Genomic DNA, 21,699 nt, shown 5'->3' with positions numbered 1-21,699 from the left:
CAACATACCAATCTCATCCTTACTATTGAATCTCAAGCCATTAATATATCTAGCTACCTTTTCCTTAGACAATTCTCTATGTCTAGACTAAATAGTCATCTTATAGAACTCTTCAATATAATCTTTCATGAAAAAATTGTTTTTTTAAAGATTTTTCAATCTCTTAAATAACTCAAGTTAATAATAAGTAGGAATGAACTTAGCCTTCAATTTAGTCACTATTATATTCCACATAGTGATCTTCATTTCACCTTGCTCTTCTCGGCCTTTTTGTAATTATTTCCACCAAAAAGCTACATGTCCTTTCAATTTATTCTATGCCAACCTCACTCTAAGTGGATCACCAATATCCTCTAACTCAAAGTAGTCTTCTAATCAACCAATCCATTCAATTAGGTATTCAAAATTCAAAGTACCTAAGAAATTAGAAACATCCATTTTGTGCTTTAGCTTCAACTGAGATCTAGATCTAGAAAAATAACCATCCCTATCTCCCATACGTCTCTCCATGTGATCAATTCTATCTTCACCAATCAATCCAAAAACCTCAAAGTCTTTAGAAACTTCTGCATAACTATCTTAAGTATCCACATGTCAAGGTGCAACATTAATATCCATGATGATCTCATTCTTCATTAAGTCCATCTCAAATTTGAATTTTTTTTTTAACCTTCTCTAAGATCCTTGCTTCCAAAGCATCACATAGGTCTTCAACCACCCTAGGGTCCAATCTTCTTGAAGGAATATTCCAAGATCTTCACAAACCCAAAGCAACAAATCAACCAAATCCAACCTTTATTCTGATACTACTTGATGTAGTACAAGGTAGCAGAATCCTAAAAGGTGTCCTAACCCCCAAAAAATAACCACACTACAAAATATACACAATAACACAAAGATTAAGATCTAGAATAACACCAATTATCATAATAGAATCATCATATTTTCATTCAACATGCCCCATTGTAAGGCCTTATGGGTTATGACCAAATACACAAGCAACTACAAAGTAATTTTGCTAGACCTAACAAGATCCAACTCCTAGCTACTCTAGATGTAAAATCTGATATATATCTCCAAGAAGAATCTAAACTTATTCTCACAAGTCACCAAGAAAAATCCTTGTTTACCAAGCCCATATATAGCTTCTAGCTCTTCTCGAAGTTTTCTCCTCTCCACTACTCATCTTTTCCATGTTGGATGAATCATAATCCCTCTGAACTCCACAAGACCCTCTACTTATACTAAACCAAGGCACAGGTCAACCTAGCCAATTACATTAATTAAATATTCCTACATTAATTATACCCATCAAGTCATAAGTTGGCTTGCAACAAACATTAAATACATAACATAAATTAAATACTTAGGACATGCCCCAAGTTTAAAATGCATGAGTAAATCAAAAGACCACATAAGATTTCACATACTTAAACATAGGTACATGTGTCATCCAACTATCTAAATCTAAGAGCACACACATTGACTCTCTTAGATCAAAGATCACAAATACATTCTGCAAAGTTTGCCAATAAATAAAAAACACACAACCAACAATCAACAAAATTGTTCTAACTCCAAGATGATTACTCCAATCATCATGAACACTTAGGAAAAGGTTTTCTGATATGTATCAAACATAACTTCAACCACACAAACCATAACTCCAAAAATCAAAGCCCCAAGCCCCATGCATACAAGATCACTGACTACCCTAGGATGCCTTTGCATAAAAGACTAATGTAGAAAGTTAACGACTATTAGAAATGAATCAAACATATCCATGATAGTAACTTTATAAGTTGGACTAAAAGAAATACATATTTTAACTCAACATAAGAAATTATCTAATTCCTTGAGCACAAGCAATTTGAGGAAGGGTGGACTATCATATCCCTATTTTAAGATAGAATTTTAATAACAATTAGATAATACAATGTTATTAAATAAATAATGATAATAAAATTATATTAAAACTAATACTAAAATATAATAGTAATAAAATATTATTATTTAATCTATATTATAAATGAAATAATATTTAGTATGATAGTTTAAATAATTAAAAATAATTAAATTTTAATTGTAAATAAAGAAATAAAATTAATACAAGAGACAATATTGTAGAATGTATGTTACCTTTCTAAAATATGCTCTATATGTGCATGCCTATGATGGTTATGTTTTAATAGATGACTAATGTAGAAGCACCTTATAGTAGTTAGAAATACTACATTTTGGTGGTATTTTGGCTTTGGAGTTGAGGACTTGGTCACCAAAGGAGTGTGCTCAGTTGTAATTAAGTGTAGTGTTGGTCGAGGAGCTCGGTCATTGAAGGCTTGCTCATCATCTACATTATTGCTTAGATTATATACTATTTCTCAATATACTATGTTGTTTGACACTCACTATATTTCTTGGCATTTGTTTTTTTGTTTTGAACTTGATGAACTCGACAATGTGATGCAAGAGAATCCTAGGTGTAGAGCAATCTTGCATCACCCAAAAATACTTTCTTTTTCAGTCTTTTCTTTTTTAATAAGGACTAGTAGACAGGGTGGTTAATATTTATGGCGTCTTTTTATTTTTAGTAAGTTTTTCATATGAGCTCAGAATGTTCTCATTTTCTATAGGAAGGTTCATTTTAAAGTTCTAAACCTACCATAAAAATATCATTTCTCAAGCATAAGTATCAGAGAAGGTATTGTAGATTTTTAGTAGAAAAATTTGCTAAAAAATCTCCAAGCTCACCATTGGAGGCCTTAGAGTGCTTGGATGAGGTCTAAAAACTTGTCAAAAGGGAACTAGCATAGTTCCTAGCATATAGAACAAGAGCTAGCATTTCCATAAACTGGTTTTAATAGCCAATTGGAGCAATGATTCGAGAGTTATGGCCTTCCAGAGTTGGGCTACCTAAAATATCTAAAATAATTGTCAAAGATGTATTTGGCTGACTCTATATGTATTTTTAGGGTCTATCAGCCATAGGTATTAAGTTTCATTGTCTAGAACCTTCCTAGGTAGAATATAATTGCTTATTTAAAAAAAGTCCAAACATTGTCTAAGATAGCTCTAGGTAGTAGTTCACAACTTAGTCTTGTAGATTACTATAATAATTCATTATCTAGAACCTTCTTAGGCAAAATAAAATTTCCTATTTAAAAAAGACCCAAACATTGTCTAAGACATCTCTAGGTAATAGTTTGTAGTTTAGTCTTGTAGATTACTCTAATAAAGGAACCCATGTGGGTTAGCATGTAATGTACTTGTGAATTCTATAATTCTACATTTGTGGCACAAATAAGAAGTCTATATTTTTTTCTTGCATTTGTTTTTGTTTCTTTGTTTATGCTATGAGTTTATGGTTTTAATGGGAACACCCTTCATGAAGTGGTACTAGAGCTAGAGTTCTTAATTGTGTGTATAGATCACCAACTATGAGGAAATTGGCACCAAGACCATGGTTTAGGCTAAGTGTGTAAAGAGATTGCTAATAGTGAGGTAGTTTGCACTAGAGTTTCAATGAAAGTGTGAAAAATGCCTCCATGAAGAGAGCATGGCAAAAGAGCTATAGGTGTTACACTTGAGGGTTTTTGAGCCCTCCAAAGATAAATGAAAGCATGGGAGAATAAATGCACAAAGGAATAAATATTCCTATAAGAGATGAAAGAGAGGATGAAAATTAAGTAGAAGAAAATATTGAAGTAGAAGTAGTTCTAAACCTAGAGGAAGAGAGGCTTTTTATGGTCATCTCCAAGATTGGAAAAGACCTAAGTTTGAAGTTCTCATATTTTTAGGAAATCCTAGCCTAGAGGAGTTGATCAATTGGATCTGATGGGGACACAACCCAAAAATAGAATAGACACAATAGGAAGGGGAATTATATTAACTGAGAAAATAAGCTATTACAAATAGTGCAGAGAAAATAAACTTCAAAACATGCCCTACGGGCTTACAATAGCATAACTCTGGGGAGTATTTCTCCTTTTAGCACCTCCTCTCAAGCTCCAATCCGAACTGCCTTTTACAATGCCAGAAATATCCTTAAATAGACCCCAGAGGGTTAAGGACTAGGAGTACATTCTAGAAAGTGCTAGTAGGCATCCACTGACAAAATGGAAGGTTCCAGAAGCTGCGTTAGAAGTCGGTGCAAATCTAGAAGAATCCAAAAACGGTAGCCGAACTTTCGGGAGGCATAATTTTTGAACCATAACTCTGATTGACGAACCGTTTACATTTTTGGAAAGCTCTCAAAGTGCTCTATAGCCCTATGGACCAGCTTTGCTCGTCCCCCATTTTTTGGCACTTTTCAAGGTCATTTAATGCCCCAAACCTGACTTTGAAGCATTCTTAGGAGGTCTCCAAAACTTGAAAAACTGCAATAACTTTCAAACCATGGGGCCTTTTGACCTGATTCTTTTTCTGGAATGCTCTAAATCTCAATTACATTCATCTGGCCAAGTCACACCTTCTAGGTCACCAAAATGATATTCAAATTGCATGCTCCTATTTTTTCAAGATTTTCAAATGCACTGATAGTTGAACTATGAGAGTTGGAACCTTTATTTGAGCCAAATGGGTATCCAAAAATGTAAAGACATAAAACAAAAACTAAGTCTAAGTACATTTTTTGGGTGACATAGGATTGCCCTTATACCTCTGGATGCTCCTGCATCAGACACCCAGGGTAGATTGAAAAGTGACCCTGTCACTTTATGGATGGTAGAGGAAATCCCAAATGGGAAACCTCAGCTGCTAAAATCCAAGTTGAGTCTTCGATCGGTCGTCCTTTCCATTTGACCAAATACTCTTCATACTGCCTGTTTCTGGTACTCCTACCCACACGATGATCTAGAATGTCTTCTATCTCCTCCTTCTTAGAAGCAGGAATTGGGCATGGCTCTAAAACCAGCTCCTCATCTGCACCATCATCATGATACTCTGTTAAATCTGCAATGTTGAAAATGGGAGAAATGTGAATACCATCTGGCAGCTCCACCTCATATGCATTTCCTGAGTTATGTTTCTTCAAAACTTTGTAGGGGCCAAATTTCTTCATTTTCAGCTTGTTGTAAGTACCAACTAGAAATTTTTCTTTTCATAAGTGCACCATGACAAGATCCCCTACTTGGAATTCCTTATGTCTTCTCCTTTGATCAGCCCTAGCTTTATACTCTTGATTCATCTTGATAATGTGTGCTTGAACCTCCTCATGTAGATGCTTGATGTGTTCAGCAAATTCCTCGGCTTCAGCACTTGTTCTCTCCCCTTGTTCTATCTTCCTCAATTCTGGTGCAGTCCTTGGGCTATTTCCATATACAATTTGAAATGGTGATTTTCCAGTACTCCTATTTACAAAGTTATTATAAGCAAACTCTGCTTGTGGTAGAATCAAATCCCATCCCTTGGGCTTATCTCCAACTAAACACCTCAGCAAATTGCCCAGACTTCTATTTACCACTTCTGTTTGGCCATCAATCTGTGGGTGATGCGTGGAACTGAATTTCAAGTCTGTTCTCAACTTCTTCCACAATGTCCTCCAGAAATACCCCACAAATTTAGTATCTCGGTCAGAAACTATACTCCTTGGAAGACCATGTAGTCTTACCACCTCTTTGAAAAACAAGTCTACAATATGGACAACATCATGAGTTTTGTGGCATGGAATGAAATGTGCCATTTTGGAGAACCTATCAACCACCACGAATACTAAGTCATTACCCCTTTGTGTCCTTGGCAATCCAAGAACAAAATCCATACTTATGTCCTCCCATGGCCTTGATGGAACAGGCAATGGCTGATATAGGCCAGTATTTTGACTAAACCCCTTGGCAACTTGACAAACCTGGCAACTCTGTATAAACTTCTTCACATCTTGTGTAATTTGAGGCCAAAAATAATGTTCTCTAAGAATGGCAATGGTCTTATCCTAACCAAAATGTCCTGCCATCCCTCCACTGTGTTTCTCCTTAATCAGATTTTCCCTCATGGAACTCCTTGGAATGCACAATTGACTACCTTTGAACAACATGCCATCCTGAATCAAATAGTCTAACCACTTGGTTCTATGTATAGCAACAGGTTCTTTACAAGCTTTCCATGCTTCAGCAAAATCAGGATCCTTAGGGTACAAATTCTTGAGTTCTTCAAACCCAACTACTTCAACCTGCATTGTTGTAAGCAACAACTCTCTCCTACTTAATGCATCTGCAACCCTGTTAGATTTTCCACTTCTATGCTTCAACACAAATGTATAACTCTGCAAGAATTCTACCCACTTCATATGCCTCTGATTCAATTTACCTTGGCTATTTAGGTACTGTAATGCCTGATGATCAGTATACAAAACAAATTCTTTTGGCAATAAATAATGCCTCCATTTCTTTAAGGCCTGAACTATTGCATAGAACTCTTGATCATAAATAGAATACTTCTTCTTTGCATCATTCAATTTTTCACTAAAATATGCAATAGGCTTACCTTCTTGGCTTAATATAGCCCCAATAGTGTACCACTAGCATCACAATCCACCTGGAATACTTTTCTAAAATCTGGAAGTGCCAACACAGGCTGTTCAGTCACCTTCTTCTTCAGCAATTCAAAACTTCTCGCAGCTGCTGCAGTCCATTTGAACTCTTTTCTATCCCCTCTTATTGTATCAGTTAGAGGTGCACATATGCCACTGAAATTCTTAATAAACTTCCTGTAAAAACTAACCAGACCATGAAATGATCTTACCTCAGTAGCAGACCTTGGAGTAGGCCATTCCAAGATGGCTTTTACCTTCTCTGGATCCATTTTGAGACATTCAGGTGATATAACAAATCCCAAATAGACTAACTCTCTTTTTGCAAAGACACACTTCTTTAGATTAATTAACAGTTTCTCTTCCCTTAACCTTTCAAGGACACTATGAATATGCAGCAAATGTTCTTCCAAAGTCTTGCTGAAAATTAAAATATCATCCAAATAGACAATAACAAATTTTCCCAAGAACTTCTTAAGTACCTCATTCATGAGCCGCATGAAGGTGCTTGGGGCGTTCGTCAATCCAAAGGGCATGACTAACCACTCATAAAGACCCTCCTTGGTCTTGAAGGCTATTTTCCACTCATCTCCTTCTTGAATCCGTATCTGATGATAGCCACTCTTCAGATCTATCTTTGTGAAGTATTGAGCTCCACTCAAGCAGTCCATAAGATCATCCATCCTTGGTAAAGGAAATCGGTACTTGATGGTTATCCTATTTATAGCTCAAGAATCTGTACACATCCTCCACTCTCCATCCTTCTTTGGTGCAAGTATTGCAGGTACTGCACATGGACTCAGGCTCTCTCGAATCAAGCCCTTCCTCAACAGCTCCTAAACCTGTCTATTTAGCTCCTCTATTTCAGTAGGAGTCATCCTGTGAGCAGCCTTGTTAGGCAAACTAGCTCCCAGAATCAGATCTATTTGATGACTGATTTTCCTTACTGGTGGCAATCCATCTGGAACATTATCAGAGATAATATCTCCAAATTCTCCTAGTAAATCTGAAACTTCAAATGGTATTTCACTTCTACCTTCTTTATCTTTCCTAGGAATCAAAGCATAGCACATACGCTGATGTTTCATGCCATCTAAAAACTTCCTTCCATCAACAAGACAAATCCTAGCACTGCTACATACCTTTTCACCTTCCTTTTTCATGGGCTTCAATTTGTGGTGAACTCCATCCTTTGTTAGAGACTATGTGTTTGCATGTCCATCATGTATTGCATGTCTATCAAACTGCCATGGTCTACCCAACAATAGATGGCAAACATCCATCGAAATAACATCACAGAGAAGTTCATCATGGTAATTCCCAATTTTGAATTTTACTAAACATTGTTCACTTACCAGGACCTTATGATCATCTTTTACCCAAGAAATCTGATAGGGCTGGGGATGTTTCTCCCTCTTGGGCTTCAGCTTAGAGACCATCTCTTCGGATACCAAGTTATCAGTGCTACCACCATCAATGATCACATCACAACATTTATCCTCACACTTGCATCTGGTACGGAACAAACTCCTCCGTTGTCCTGGTTCATTTTCACCACTTAGTAGGACTCTTTCATTTACCAAGGACTCTCCTCTTTCTGCATCCTTTGAATGTAATGATTGTGCATCCTCATCCACATGAGCAACCCTAGCTTGGCCCTCAGCTCTCCTATCTGTCCTTCCTTGTCGTTGAGGGAATTCAAAGGCACGATGACCTTCTTCATTGCAATGGAAATAGGTACCATGGAAGCCTCCTCTTCCTTGTCCACGTCCTCTACCTCTTCCTCTTTGATTTCCAAAATCTTGATCACGGGAGCGGTTGAAACCCTCATTCCTCTGGTTCCTGCTAGTACCCTCATCTTCATTTTTATTTTGAGTTTCATTGCGGCCTCCAGATGATCTACCACTTCCCCTTCCTCCTTGACCGCACCCTCTTTCTCTTCCTTCAAACCTTTTTCTCAACTTCTCTTCAACTCGTAGGGCAAACTGGTATGCTTCTTCAACGCTGGTCATTCTTACCAGAATTAATTCCTCCTGGATGCTAGGTCATAACCCACTAATATAATGAGCAACCTTCTCCTTATTTGCTTCTGCATGCCCCGCTCTAATCAGGAGTCAGTAAAACTCCTTTGTATATTCTTGGACTGATCTTCCTGCTTTCTTTAACCCATGCATCTTCTTAAACAGATCAAGCTCGTAGTCCACAGGAATGAACTACTTCTTCAATTTGTCCACCATGCGATCCCATCTTGTGATCTGCTCCTTTCCCCTTCTAAGTCTTTCCAGTTGAACCTCTTGCCACCAGATTTTGGCATGGCCTTTTAGTTTGGCCTTTGCAAACTTAACCCTATCTAGGTCCCTTATATCCTCATACTCAAAGTATTCTTCCAGTTCATTGATCCAATCGATCAACTCATCTGGTTTCAAATTTCCCAAAAATATACCCACTTCAATTGTAGGTCTTTTCTCAAACCTAGTAATGGCCCTAAAAAGCCTTTCCTCTACAGGATTTAGAACTTCCCCATCAACTTCCATTACTTCCTCTTCATTGTCATCCTCACTATTGTCATCTGCGACAATATTTGCTCCTCTACGAAGCTCCTCTTGCAATGCTTGTACCTATCTCTGGACGGCTCTAACCTCCTCAGGATCAATAGCTCTGGCCCTTCTGCCACACTCTCTTCATGGAGGCATCTTCTAACTTGAACCCACAACCACACAGTCCTGGTGCAAACTGCCTCACAGTCGGTGCTCTGTCTACACACTCAGGAAAACCCGCTCTGATACCACTTGATGGGGACACAACCCAACAACAGAATAGACACAATAGGAAGGGGAATTATATTAACTAAGAAAATAAGCTATTACAAACAATGCAGAGAAAATAAACTTCAAAACATGCCCTACGGGCTTACAATAGCATAACTCTGGGGAGTATTTCTCCTTTTAGCACCTCCTCTCAAGCTCCAATCCGAACTGCCTTTTACAATGCCAGAAATCTCCTTAAATAGACCCCGGAGGGTTAAGGACTAGGAGTACATTCTAGAAAGTTCTAGTAGGCATCCACCGACAAAATGGAAGGTTCCAGAAGCTGCGTTAGACGTCGGTGCAAATCTAGAAGAATCCAGAAACGGTAGCCGAACTTCCGGGAGGCATAACTTTTGAACCGTAGCTCCGATTGACAAAATTTTTACATTTTCAGAAAGCTCTCAAAGCGCTCTATAGCCTTATGGAAAAGCTTCACTTGTCCCCCATTTTTCAGCCCTTTTCAAGGTCATTTAATGCCCCAAACTTGACTTTGAAGCATTCTTAGGAGGTCTCCAAAACTCAAAAATCTGTAATAACTTTCAAACCGTGGGGCCTTTTGACCTGATTCTTTTTTTGGAATGCTCTAAATCTCAATTACATTCATCTGGCCAAGTCGCACCTTCTAGGTCACAAAAATGATGGTCAAATTGCATGCTCCTATTTTTTCAGGATTTTCAAATGCACTGATAGTTGAACTATGAGAGTTGAAACCTTTATTTGAGCCAAATGGGTATCCAAAAATGTAAAGACATAAAACAAAAACTAAGTCTAAGTAAATTTTTTGGGTGACACAGGATTGCCCTTATACCTCTAGATGCTCCTGCATCAGGATCAATGAACTAGAGGAGTACTTTGAGTATGAATATATTGAAGATCCTAATAGGGTCAAGTTTGCAAAGACAAAACTGAAGGGACATGCAAAGATCTGGTGGTAGGATGTTCAGTTGGACCAAAATAGAAAGGGAAATGACAAAATTGTTAGATGGGATCAGATGATAGGTAAACTAAAGAAATAATTTATTCCTGTGGATTATGAGCTTGCTCTATTGAAGAAAATGGAAGGGTTGAATCAAGTGGAAAAATCTATTCAAGAGTATACTAAAGAGTTCTAACGAGTTCTCATTAGAACCAACCATGCAGAAGATGATAAGGAGAAAGTGGTCCATTATCTCAATGGTTAAGGCCAAGTATTCAAGATGAGTTGAGTCTAGTTTGAATGAACATTATTGAGGAAGCATACCCATTTTCTCTAAGAGTGGAGGAGAAACTAAGGAAGAAGTTTGACAAAAAGAATAATGAAAGAGGTCATGGTGGAAGATTTGGCAGACGATCTTATGGTAGCCATAATGATGATTAGAAGAACAAGGATGAGGCTAGATGTAGTAGTCAGAACTAGAGGGGAAACACTTAAAATAGTTTTCATGATCAAAACAATGGATATTAGAAAGGAAGAGGTGTAGGACAAGGATTTGGAAGAGGAGGCTTCTATTGGAAATTTTTTCACTATAGAGAAGAAGGGCATAGAGCATTTGAATGCTCCAGTGCCAAGGAAGGACAAATCAAAGAACAAAAGGCAAAGATAGGGTTGCACATGTTGATGAAGATGCTAGATCCTCACATTCTAAAGATGCTAAAAGAGGAGAAGTCCTTGTTAACAGAAGAGTCATACTGAGCGGTGAGAATGAACCTACTCAAAAAAGAAGCTTGTTTCACACAAGGTGTAGATGTGAAGATAAGTGTTGTGATGTGATCATTGATGGTGGAAGTACTAACAATCTAGTGTTAGAAATGATGGGCACCAAGTTGAAGCTAAAGAGGTAGAAACATCCACATCCATGCCATATTGCTTGGGTGCAAGATGACCACAAGGTCATGGTCAATGAGCAATGCTTTGTGAAGGTCAAGATTGGAAGCTACTAGGATGAGGTACTTTGTGATGTCATACCTATGGACATATGTCATATGTTGGTAGGTAGGCCATTATAGTTTTTAAGGCATGCTATACACAATGGGCGAGAAAATACCTACACTTTGACCAGGGATGGAGTGAAACATAAGTTTGAGCTATTGAAGGAGAAAGAAGAAAATGTATCCAATGTTGCCAAAATATGTTTTGTTGATGGAAAAGAGTTTCTCAGAGGTATGAATCATGAGCATATGTGTTTTGCTATAATTCCAAAAGATAGTAAAGAATAAATAGAGAGGTACCTACAAAAGTTGAAGATATTTCCATTGCCAAGGATGAATGATATTATGGACTATTTGAGTGGAGCTGAGTATTTCACATAGATAGATCTGAAGAGTGGATAACATCAAATTCATATCAGAGAAGGTGATGAGTTGAAGATTGCTTTCAAGACCAAAGAATGACTACACAAGTGGTTAGTCATGGCTTTTGGGCTAACCAATGCACTAAGAAATTTCATGGGGCTCATGAATGAGGTACTAAGGGAATTTCTAAGTAAGTTTGTCATTTTTTACCTAGATGATATTTTGATCTTTAGTAAGACATTGGAGGAGTATATGATTCATATTCACAAGGTGTTTGATAAGTTGAGGGAAGAAAAGTTGTTGATAAACCTAAAGAAGTGTAGTTTTATAAAGAAGGAGTTGGTGTACTTGGGATTTGTAGTCTTAGTAAAAGGTCTAAAAATGGACCTAGAGAATGTAAAGGCTATCTTTGAATGACCTACTCCAAGGAATGCTATAGAGGTAGGATATTTTCATGGACTGGATAGTTTTTACAAAAGTTCATAAGAGGTTTTAGTAGTATTTGTGGACAATTGAATAAAATAATGAGAGGGGATAGGAAAGAATTTAAGTGGACCATAGGAGTAGATAAGAGTTTTAATCTACTGAAATAAAAAGTTACTGAGCAACCTATTTTAGCACTTCTTGATTTTAACAAGGTGTTTCAAGTAGACAATGATACTAGTGGCACTAAAACAGGAGCTATTATGAGCTAAGAGGGTAGACCTATTGCTTATTTAAGTGAGAAGTTGAATGATACAAAAATAAAATATTCTATTTATGATCATGAATTTTATGCTATATTTCAAGCATTGAATAAGTGGAGACACTATGTTCTTCCTAAGGAGTTTGTTTTGTATACTGATCATCAAGCTTTGCAATATTTGAATTGTAAAAGAAAATTAAACCAAAAGATTTTGATGTGGGTTGAGTTTTTTGCAGAGTTATACATTTTTTTTGAAACACAAGAGAGGGAAGTCTAACAAAGTTGTACATTCTCTTAGTGGAATAAAAATTTTGCTGATAGAAATGTAGGTAGAGGTGGTTGGGTTCAAGGAACTTAGTACTTTGTATCCAAATGATCTTTATTTTGGTGAAGCATGGAAAGATTGTACAAAACCTATTACACTTAATAGGATAAAGTGTTTGGATTTTATGATCCAGGATAATATCTTGTTCAAAGGAAGCCAGTTGTGCATTCCCAAAAGTTCAATGAGAGAGAATCTCATCAAGGAGAAGCATAGTGGACTGGCTAGACATTTTGGTAGAGACAAAACTATAGCTTTGGTTGCTAAGAATTATTATTGGTGATAGTTGCAACAAGATGTGAAGAAGTCTATACAAAGTTATAGAGTATGTTAGATGACAAAAGGAGTGAAGTAGAATATATGATTGTATAAGCTATTACCTATACCAAAAAAGCCATGGGAGAATATCTGCATGGATTTTTTTCTTGGATTACCAAGGCCACAACATAGAAATGAGTCTATTTTTGTAGTGGTTGACATGTTTTCAAAGATGACACATTTTATTCCTTGCAAGAAGACTAGTGATGCTATTAATGTGGTAGAGTTATTTTAAAAGGAAGTGGTGAGAATACATGGTCTGCCAAAGAGTATAGTTTTAGATCAAGATACCAAATTCTTTGGGTATTTATGACATACATTATGGAAGAAGTTGAAGATAGATTTTAAGTTTAGTTCATCACATCATCCATAGACTAACAAACACACAAAAGCGTGAATCGTAGTTTAGGAAAATTGCTAAGATGTTTGGATGGAGACAAGCCAAAAGGATGGGATATGATTTTTCCATAGAAAAAAATTGCATATAATAATTCTATCAATAGGAGTACTAGTAAATCACTATTCTAGATTGTATATGGGAGTAGTCCCAGAAACACTTATGAATTGAGACAATTGGATAAAGGAGAGATAAGTAATGCTGAAGTAGAAGAATTCACTGAACATTTGAAGTACATTTTTGAGGAGGTGATGAAACACATCATAAAAATGAATACACAATATAAGGCTAAGGTAGATGTGAAAAGGAGGTATAAGGAATTTTAGATTAGAGATGAGGTGATGGTTAATTTGAGAAAGGAGCATTTTCTAGTGGGTACATATAATAAGCTAAAGTTAAAGAAGTTTGGACCATGCAAGATAGTGAAAAGGTATGATTCTGGAAATGATTATGAAGTGGAGTTTTCTGCTAAATTGAATATTTGACCAGTATTTAATATTTCAAATTTGATAGAGTATGATGAAGGAGGTGATGGAGATGAAGTTGTAGAAGAGTAGTGGAGTATTCCAGTAGCTAATTTGGCTACAAAGGAGATTAAAGAGATACTGGATAGTCATGTTGGTAAAAGCACAAGAAATAGAAATTATGAAGAATACCTAGTCAAATGGAAAGGGAGGCCAATAGAGGATTCTTCATGGCTGGCAAGGGAGGAGGTTAATTGTATTGGTTTTCCTTTGAACACCTGAGACATGACATGGTCACTTCTCAAATTGCCCTAGGTGTTTGATGTAGGAGCATATTAGGTGTAAGAGCAATCTTGGATCACCCAACAATATTTTCTTTTTAGTCTTTTCTATTTTAATAAGGACTAGTAGACAAGGTGGTTATTATTTATGGGAACTTACTATTTTTAGTAAGTTTTTCATATGAGCTCAAAATGTTCTCATTTTCTATAGGAAGGTTCATTTTAGAGTTGTAAACCTACTATAAAAATCTCATTGCTTAAGCGTAAGTATCAAAGAAGTTATTATGGATTTTTGGTGGAAAAAATTGGAGAATAATCTTTAGGCTCATGATTGGAGGCCTTAAAGTGGCTAGATGAGGTCCAAAAACTTGACAAAATGGCACTAGTGTGGTTTTGAATTTGTAAATCAAGAGCTAGCATTTACAAAAAGTTGTTATAATAACCAATCAAAGCAATGGTTTGAGAGTTATGGCCTTTCAAAGTTGGGCTACTTGAAATATCTAAAATAATTGTCAAAGATGCACTAGTAAATTTGGACTCAATTTTTGATGAATTTTGGTCAAAATTTTGACCTAGGTTGGTAAAAATTTTGGTGAAGAAATTTATGGAAATTTTTCTCATCAAAATTTTGACCAACTCTCAACTTGGTGAAAATTTCAACAAATACATTTGTCAAAAAGTCTTTGTCTTTGGTCACTCTGATTTTCCATTTTTGGTCAAAATTTTGAACAAATACTGGTCAAAAACTTTCAAGAATTGATGGAAATTTTGACCAAATATTGGTAGAAATATTTCAAGAATTGGTCAAAATTTCAACCAATTTTTTATGGAAAACCATGAGGAGATGGTCAAAATTTTGACCAAACTATGAGGTTTTAAAAAAAATAGAGTGGATCAATCCCCCAATGAATGCTTGCCCATGGACTCTCTCTTAGATCATCTTCTTGGACCAGCACAATTTTGGAAGACGCTTAGTAGCAGTTTCCATTGTATGGCACATCTATTTAGCAATTTTAAAGTTGATCTAATAGTGAGCCCTCATCTAGCATCAAGGTTTCACATGAAGATCTTCCATGATAGCAAGGTTTCAACATAAATGGAATCTCAATCTTTCTTCACATGAAGGGGATATTCACAATTTCCAAGTTTCAGCAAATAAATTGGTAGTACAAATTAAGAAAAATAAACATACTAAAGATCAACTTAACGAACATGTAAGGTCTTGATTTCTTCTCTCAAATCTATGATAAATAGTTCAACTCAGCCATTGAACACAATAGATAAATGTTTTGACCTCATTTCAAAGAACAATAAGGATATTAATGGAAAGATATACAAATAATAGTCATATGGAAAAGTAGAAAAATGGTCAAAGAAATGATAGAAAATACCCTTAAATTTATTGAGGAAGAAAAAAGATACACAACAAAATTGATATTATTGATATTAAGAGAATGAAGGTCAATGAAAAGATAGAAGAAATAAAAAGGAGTCTATATGAATTAAAGTCCATAAAGAGCTCAAAGAAATGACTACAACAAGTAATGATACACATGTTGCTAAATAATTTTTCTTGAATGCCAATGAGAACATATGCATCCTATGGTAAAATAAGCATAGTATGGAAGATGCTTGGACTCAACTAGGATGTTTTACAGAAAACCAAATTTATAATACATTTCCAAGAGTTGATGTGTAATCATGAATAGCCAAAAAGTGTGGGTTAAAGTACTATTTTTCTAAATTCTAAACAATGCATGACCTATTCATAGTAGAGCTTGGCATATGCCTTGCACAATTGCATCATAATACTCCAACTTTTACATTGTATGTTTCGCTAAGAATGATTTGTAATGTTGAGACACTTCAATATCACTATTGAAGATTAGTTGCTGCTATTTTCCTACTATTATCTTACTACTATCACTTATAGTTTGGGGAATGTCCACTGGATGCTCTTATGAAGTGAAGCTTTGAAGGGATTTGGTAAAGTTGGTCATAGTCATAGTGTTGTTGTAAATTGGAAGGTCTAGAAAGATTAGAGTGGTAGATGCATTTGAACCCATGTAGCTCAAAATGGAAATTGTTGTGCTATTGTCAATATTTGATTCATATTAAGTAGTGTATACTTTGGCAGCCACGTAGTATTTGGCTTTGGCTTGATTAGTTGTTAGAAGTACATCTGTAGTTTGACTAGATGTTAACATGAGAGTGTCCATTGTGTATGGCTTTGTGTAGGAGGCATCTGCTAATATCACTATGAGATTGTGTGATGCAACCTTGGAAAAGAAATGATTATTCACATTAGTATTGACAATATGAAGAAGATATGTTTTTCCCTATTGTATAGTGAACCTTTTTATTCCTACATACATCAAATTTCATTGCTCACTATGTTGAATTTGTTTAGTTAGAAATGGACAAATTGTTTAGATTTAACTATTTTTGATCTATTGAGTTATAACTAATTTAATCTAAAGGATTTTCTAACAAAAAGAAAATGGGTACCTAATGTTGAGCATGAATAGAGGTCTCCTAGTTGTCCATTTATAGTGAAAGCATCTAAAATATTGGGTACACCTCCAATTTCATTTTCTTTAGCTTCAACTTAAGTGGGATTACTATTCCACCACTCCCCTATTCATTTATGTAAATGTAAATTTTAAGTAGTTAGAGTGACTACTAAATGTAATGACTATCTAGTAGGAATGCATAGGAAAAAGTCAAGAATGCATAGGAAAAAGTCTAAGAGGTTGAAAGCTACAAATCATTGGCATAGAAATTCCTTATTAAAAAATTACCCACTCTTTATAAATATAGCATTAACTTAGATTAATCTTATAACAATAAAAAATGAGAAAATACTTTGTCAAAATAGAAATACACTACCATACTACCACACTTCATCTTATTGGAGAAACCAGAAGACTAGGGGGGATATTTCACCTTTGAAACTGCTTCTCCAATCATCTCCTTAATAGGAATAAAAAACTTATTAAAATTTTAAAGACATACTCTAAAATGATGCCAATGAACAAATAAAGAGCTTACTAAAATTTGAGATGACTAGATCCTAAATCTCAAGAAGTGGCCTCTAGGAAGTTAAACTTGTTGAATGAGGAAGTTGATAAGAGCTTTACTAGAGAATGTAAAGTGTTGGGGAGGATTCGACATCATAACCTCATCAAAATATTAAGTGCATTTTACTTCCCTAGATTGAAAGATTTGGTTCTTCAATATGCATCTAATGGAAGCTTAAAAAAGTTTTTGTACCCTAAAACAAATCACCCAAATGCTTTTCAATTGGGATTGAGTGAATGTTTGAGAATTGCCATAGATGTAGCACATGGTATGGAATATATTCATTATAATTTTCGTCTACAACTTGTTCAATGTGATTTGAAACTAGTAATGTGCTCTTGAATGTTGACATGACAACCCTTGTTAATGATTATAGTATATCTTGTTTAATTCCTACAAACCCTATAGATTCACTAGGTATAGAAACATTTGCACTTAAAGGATCTATAGGCTATATTTCTCTAGATAATTATTTTCTTGAGTATCTTTTATATTGGCATTGACATTTTCCGTAATAGATTCTCATGAATAAATTTTTTTGCAGAGTATAGGCTAGGTGGGAATGTTTCTATGAATAGAGATGTGAATAGTTTTGAAATCCTGATATTAGTAATGGTTACAAAGAAGAGGCCAAGAAATGAGATGTTTGTGGGAGATATGAGCTTGTGAAAGTGGGTGGCAATAACTTTTCTAGAGAGAGTGGCAGATATTGTTGATGTTGGGCTATTGACAGATGTGAATGAAAATATGGAAGACAATAGATATCTTATTTCTTTCATTAATGTTGGTTTTCTTTGTAGCAGTGAATCACCAAGAGAATGACCTTTAATGAGAGACGTGGCAAGGACATTGGAGAACCTCAAGGAATCTTTGATAGGAGGTCCAACTGCTTCTAATTTAACACCAACTATATTAGAGATCCTACACAATACCAATGTTATAGAACCATTGGCCTTTGGTAGTAAAAGTTCTTGATTTTACCTTATGACCTTCCTTGAAACCTTTGTACTGAGTTAATCTACATGAAAAATAACATATTAAAATTTTATTTCTAAAACTATCACAAGAAACACATTAGTATTTGTTAAACATAATTAAATCAAATTCTTAAGAGAAATTTTCATGAACCATTAGGAATTAAAAAAAGCACAAACCTTTTTATCCTAATTATTGTCATAAATAATGTGCATATGACAACTAAAAAAAGATTTATTTATGAATGAAGTAGATAACAATGTGAGATGACATAATTATAGAAATTAAATTCAATTACATATCCTAGATTAAAGAGCAAAGGGAAGTACCATGGTAGATTCAAAAAAGAAAAACAACATCAAACATACCTTTCTTCTTATGACATTCCAAAAGGAATGTAGATTGATGGAAAGTTGCACTCCATAAGAAGCTTGTATAGCTCTATAGATCTGTTAACACTCTTGACAAATATCACAACTTGATTGAAGTCCAGTGCATCAAGCAGATCATTCAACTTCCAGTTCTCCTCTAGTTTCCTCAATTTGATCTAGTGGTAGAAGAATCTCAAGACAAAAGTATTAGACACAATAAAAGAGAGAATGGTTTAATATTTTATTGGAGATTATTAAACTCAAATAAATTCAATACCTGAACTAAACCATGAAGTGTTAATTTTGTCTCATTGTCAACATATATCTTCATGCAGGAGCATCTAGAGGTATAAGGGCAATCTTGTGTCACCCAAAAAAATACCTAGACATTGTTCCTGTTTCATGTGTTTTTATTTTTGGATACCCATTTGGGTCAAATAAAGTTTCCAACTATCATAGTTCCACTATTAGTGTTCTGGGTTAGAGTTTTTAATCACCTTGGGATACATGTAAATGCCAAAAAAATAGGACTATGTAATTGAGCCATAATTATGGTGCGTTAGAAGGTGTAAATTGATGGGATGATTATAATTTTAATTTAGAAGATTCCAGAAAAAGAATCAAGTCAAAAGGCCCCATGGTTTGAAAGTTATTACAATTTTTTGATTTCTGGAGGCCTCCTAAGAATGCTTCAAAGTTAGGTTAGGGGCATTAAATGACCTCATATAGGGCCAAAAAATTGGGGATGAGTGAAGCCTATCCATAGGGCTATAGAGAACTCTAAGAGCTTTTCAGAAATGTAAATGGTTCGTCAATCGAAGCTACTGTTCAAAAGTTATGCCTCCCAAAAGTTTGGCTACCATTTTTGGATTCTTCAAATTTTGCACCAACTTCTAAAGTGACTTACGGAGCCTTCTATTTGGGTGGTGGATGTGAGTTGGCACATTCTAAAATGTATTCCTAATCCTTAACCCTTTGGGGTCTATTTAAGAAGATTTTTGGCATTGTAAAAGGCAGTTCAAAGTGGAGTTTGAGAGGAGGTACTAGAAGGAGAAATTATCTCCAGTTGTATACTATTGTAAGCCCATAGGGAATGCTTTGAAGTCTATTTTCTCTGTACCATGTGTATTAGCATATTTTCATAGTTAATAAAGTTTTCCCTTTCCTCTTGTGTCCATTCTATTATTTGGCTTGACCCCATAATATCTCCATGATCTATATACAGAAACAAATGTGCGTAACATTAGGTGGTGTGATCACCATCAAGAGCCAATAGTGCCATAACAATCCCCTCATTGATCTAAGGAGCACATGTTGAATGAAAAGTATTGAAAAGGTTCAACTAGTAGCTTAATGGTCCAATATACTGTCCCTAAATTTTGAATTTAATACTTCACTATCTCATTGAATTAATTATTTGTATTGTTCTTATAGAACATGCAATCCCAACTTTGGAATTACAATAAAGCTATGGAAGTCTAGTATTGATGACCGATGGTGAGAAAGTAGAGGAAAACAAGGGCTTGGCTAAGAAATATAGAACTTTAGGGAAACATGAATCACGTTTGCAAATGTGTGCTACCAACTTATGGCCAAAACATGAATCACCTTTGCAAGGGTTAAATAAACATCTTAAGATCAATACTACAGAAATAAGAATAACTAGTATTCCACCTAAATAAAGCCAATTTAAATGAACTAACTAGTTTCCCCAATCATTAAAGTAATATATAATGTAGGATTAAATAGGTCAACTTATATATAAGACATTACATCTTGCATGAATCTCTTGTAGATGAGCTGAATCTCCTTGCTTGTCATGAAGGGTCATCTTGAAAATCTCCTAGACATCTCTCTACATGTCTACAACATTAGAAAAATTAAAAACCATACTAAATATACTATGTAATAAAAATCTATTGAAAAAGATATCTACTAACATACCAAGTGATTCCAACATTCTATCACACTCATGAAGGATAAAATGTCTAACATTTTTGAAACTCAAATCTTTTTCCCTTGCTAAAGCAAGTATCCTTCCAAGAATACCCACCACCATGTGTGGAAACTCATTTTTTAACAATGCTTTATGGACTTTAATGTTTGCCCCTCCATAGAATACAACCACCTTCAAGTCTATTAAATAAGTGATAAATCTCTCAAATTCATGGCATATCTACAATATAAAACAAGACTGGTAAGAACCCATTATTATGACAATAACTAAGTATAAAGTAACCATAAAAGCCTAGTTATCAAAGAAAAAATTCCACTATATCAGTCCATAAATTAAAATAACTAATATGCCAATTCTTGAGTATGACACTAGACAAGAGCTACAACTTGCACAAGAATACGTTCAAACTATTGTAGTGTGGAAAGAACAAAAACAATGGTCTTTCCCATTCCAAAATTAGCCTAGCAAATAACATCCATCCCTTGGATGGCTTGGGGAAAGCATTCATGTTGTATTGATAGAATCAAACAAAATAAAGTGATATCTTAGTTAGGACATTCATAATTGGGCTGATTTCAGAATAGTTTAAGATAGCCATGATTATGCTCCAACTTTAGAGGAACAATGTAAGTAAATTACTTGCAAGAAATTTACATGAATTTATTAAAGAGAATATTTCAAAAAAAATTATAAGTAATCAGTAGTCAATTAATGAGAACCATGATAATTACATCATCTTCAGTCAAACAAATAGCATTTTGATATATCTCACTATCACTTTGGGATTGAATTCAAATTTCAATTCCTTCCATGGGCAAGATACAAATTTGCACATAACTTACATGAAACACAAATTTCAAGTACTGAAGAAAATTGGTTCATATGTTACCATTAATTAGCATATATGGTAAAAAATTTATAAAGAAATTTAAGAGTCTCTATAATCAAGTTTACAAATCTATGATGACATCACAAATATGTGATTAAGACTTCTTTAGAGTTATATTTATATTCTTTAATACACTTTAGTAGTTTGAAATTGTAAGTTGATCAAATTGAAAGCCATGTATATTCATTATGTTAGCTTGACAAAGTATATTGTAATCTATATATACTTAATGAAATGCTACAAAATGTGTAATAGTAGGAACACCTCTCATGCTATGTGGCTAAAAAAGAATTATTTTCCTTGCTTTCCTTGATAATAATTCTCTTCTAAGCTCAAAAACATAAGAGGAAGGGGA

General features: G+C 35.0%; 1 pseudogene; it reads right to left on the bottom strand.

The window, feature by feature from the left end:
• Nucleotides 1–18,073: 18,073 nt before the first annotated feature.
• LOC149558999 (DEAD-box ATP-dependent RNA helicase 15-like) lies at nt 18,074–20,964 on the bottom strand (annotated as a pseudogene).
• Between the last annotated feature and the right edge of the window lie 735 nt (nt 20,965–21,699).

This window comes from Cupressus sempervirens, chromosome 5 (assembly GCF_028749045.1).
Source record: "Cupressus sempervirens isolate cs-2001-9-10 chromosome 5, ASM2874904v1, whole genome shotgun sequence".
NCBI classification, from domain to species: Eukaryota; Viridiplantae; Streptophyta; class Pinopsida; order Cupressales; family Cupressaceae; genus Cupressus; species Cupressus sempervirens.
The sequence above is the reverse complement of the archived record's forward strand: the minus strand, read 5'-3'. Positions and strand labels throughout refer to the sequence as shown.